At 38.2% G+C, this 3,510-nt stretch overlaps 1 protein-coding gene across 2 annotated transcripts in view; it reads right to left on the bottom strand.

The window, feature by feature from the left end:
- LOC107263639 overlaps positions 1-3,510 on the bottom strand; it is a gene marked incomplete at its 5' end in the record, with an annotated part of 118,119 nt that overhangs the window by 9,812 nt on the left and 104,797 nt on the right.

The following is a 3,510-nucleotide window of genomic DNA, read 5'->3' as shown; positions in this document are numbered from 1 at the left end:
CCCCCCCCCCCCCCCTCCACCCACCGTCCCAAAACCATCCAACAAGAACAGTGCAGATAACGTAGAGGAATATCGCCGCACGTCTTTGTCACTTGTGACTTTAATTGTCGGACACGAAATGCTATTTCCGGTATCGCCCGATGCGGCGCTTCAAGTATTTCCGTTGCTGATAAGCTATCGCACGCTACCTCGCAAAATTACCCAGACTCTCGTGACTCCGTCCACTTTGACGTTGACGGTCGAACTGAACTTGCCCTCGCGTATCACGAATAGTTTGTTAAACGTTTGTCGCGTCATGGAAGATTTATTTCATTCCTTGTGTGAATTACCAGTTTTTTAGTGGCGCCGTCAACGAGGTACGCGGCCACGGGATGAACTATTCTATTGATCTTTACGATCGGATTTTATCCCGTCTCCTAATAACAAAAAAGTTCCGAAATTACTTATCCGAGAGTGTTACGTACATATACGTTCACGGCTCGTCTATGGATAATAGCGTTACTATACGCGATACGCACTGCGCGATATCTGGATCAATATTGTTTCTAATATCCAATAGGTATCACTGCCTAGTGTTGCTTAAATATTTGCTAGCCACTTCGAAACGTGTATACCCCAGTATGCTTCCACCTTAAAGTCTTATACGTATATATATAGATATATGTGTTAGAATAAATAAGAATTGCCTACGTATAACCATAAGCGTTCGTTTTCTGTACTTTAGGTAAAAATGAATATTTATACGATATAAACATACATACGACTCTTGCGTATGATAACCTGCATCGTGCATGTTATTACATAATACACGAAGCTAGTAATTAATGGAGCGAATGTGTACGCGTATTGTGAACTGCTATCGCGTTACAAGGCAGGTAATTCCAAGAGTACTTAGTTTTAGATAAATAAGATATTATACATTACGCGCCCTCTATTCTTGGATAACTATGAATAATATGCATTAACGTACAACTTTATGACCTACCCGATTCTAGCTGTTTGCATTTTATCTACTGATACGACACCGTTTCGATGTATATGAATGACGCATAAATTGTGCGTGTGTGTATATGCATACTAGATGCAAAAGGATTGTCAAACATTAATTTTTGAAAATAATTTTTATCCATGACATGCGAGTCATACGAGTCATATATGGAAGTTCTGTGTATCGTAATTGTTAGGAACTGACTTTCGTATTATCGAATAACATTGCTTTTCATTATAGTCGATAGGAATAGATGACGTAATGCCAGTATCGATATTCCGTCGATTTAGACATCAATCAAGTGGTTATGTAACATATCGATGTGAATAATGCAATGACGCATTCGCGTTGATGTAACACGTTATACATATAATACAGATTAATAATGAATATCCAATTGTCAATACTAAATACAAAAATGTTGATTTCTCCAAATACAATTAAGTAAATTAGAAGTAAATCAGTTAAAATTCATTAAATAACCGAATGAATCTAATTTTTTTTAAAAGTACAAGAATTCGTATTATTGACATCAGAGATAAAAAGTGTTGGAACAATGTGAGACAAAGTAAAATCGAAATTTCCGTAGGGGATGGACATGCGTCCTTGCGTGTAAAATGTTCAAGACTTGTCGAATTGACGGATCCACTGGTTCCCTTAGGGTCGAGGTACGAGTCGATACGTCCACGTCAAAGGAAGTAAAGCGAATATATCGGTCCATAAATTTTCCTACCGCCAAGACGAGGGTCGATTCGATGAAGTATTTTGGTGTGTTTATACAAATTCAAAGCATCGACGATGCTAGTTTCTGGTTATAGGTATCCAGAAGGGACACACAATGCGATGCAGAAACGAAACGGTGTGTTTGTGTGTATACAGGGTGTGCATTATGAAACGCACTGTAGTAACAGCGTTACATTCCTTTTCAAATTCTAATGAATACGTGTATTTTCATTTTTTATTTCATATATAAAAATTTCGAGATAATCAAGGTCGAAATTGCAGTAATGCGACCAATCAGAACGCGTTTAAACGAAACGTAGAAGACGTCCAGAGCCAGCCCGCAAGGCCTGCTTACACTAGGCCAATAACACTAAGAGTATCGTCTTTTCATTTTTTATTTCATATATCAAAATTTCGAGATAATCAAGGTCGAAGTTGCAGTAATGCGACCAATCAGAACGCGTTTAAACGAAACGTAGAAGACGTCCAGAGCCAGCCCGCAAGGCCTGCTTACACTAGGCCAATAACACTAAGAGTATCGTCTCTTGTATCTTACTCAATTACATGCAGATAAGCAGGGACACAACGACGATACTATTAGTGTTATCGGCCTAGTGTAAGCAGGCCTTGTGGGCTGACTCGCGACGTCATCTACGCTCCGTTTAAACGCGTTCTGATTGGTCGCATTACTGCAACTTCGACCTTGATTATCTCGAAATTTTGATATATGAAATAAAAAATGAAAACACACGTATTCTTTGGAATTTGACAAGGAATGCAATGATGTTACTACTACAGTGCGTTTCATAACGAACACCCTGTATATATATTGCATAGAAAATATTGCTTTGATTTTTTGCATCGTACTACCAAACATAGATTGAACTCAATATCTGAGACATCGAATAAAAAACTCAATTTTTTGTATCATTCTACGGCACGCACATTGTGGTGAAATTTGCGCCCATTCTGCACTAATGGATTCTAATACTGTTATGACGCTAACAATAGTACGAAAACCATTTATATCTCGAGAATAGAAAGAATCTGCGTGCATGCGTACCATATAACCTCGACAATGAGCAATTCCAAAGCTCGGTCTGTGATTGTGTTACGAAATATCGAATGGCAACTCCTAAATAAAACCTGAAACGAATAAAACCTGATAATGTGATTAACGAGATTTTCAGTATCGCGAATGAAAAATTTCGGTCCAAACTTACAGGACGACAATCAGGAGTGCTTATGCGAGGACAAAAAAGTGGGAATAACCTGCATAATGAAATTTAAAAAATAATTCTCTTCTACTCTACTATCCCACTTTTTTTTTCATAGCCCCGAATATCCCCTTTAAAACAAACTCGAGCCCATTTTTGTAACTATAATAGTTTTCGAGATATTTAAAAAACAAACTTGAAAAATTCGAAAAATGGTGAAATTTTAATTTCGTATAACTGTCGAAAAATATCAAAAATTTTGTTTTCCGTTGATATTTCCTTTGACGATAAAAGAAAACTTCTGACAAAAATTCATTCAAATCGAGAGAGATCGATTCCAACCATTGGTCGATTTGACATGGAATGACCCTATACCTGTCTTACGTGCCCGCGTACCAATTATACGCAAGTACGATACACGTTTACTCACAAGATCCTGACTCCGTTTCCACGAGTGTTTCCCCCTCAATGCGTCTAGATAAGTCAGTCACCTATCCAGGTATCTAGTGAGCCACGCAATCAGCTACCGTTTCAGCCATGGTTTTGCTCCAGCATGTTCGCTCTACTGTCGCTCTTTACCCC

Source organism: Cephus cinctus, unplaced genomic scaffold (genome assembly GCF_000341935.2).
Source record: "Cephus cinctus unplaced genomic scaffold, Ccin1 Ccin1_scaffold0160, whole genome shotgun sequence".
NCBI classification, from domain to species: Eukaryota; Metazoa; Arthropoda; class Insecta; order Hymenoptera; family Cephidae; genus Cephus; species Cephus cinctus.
Note: the sequence above shows the minus strand (reverse complement) of the source record. Positions and strands in the feature narration are given on the sequence as shown.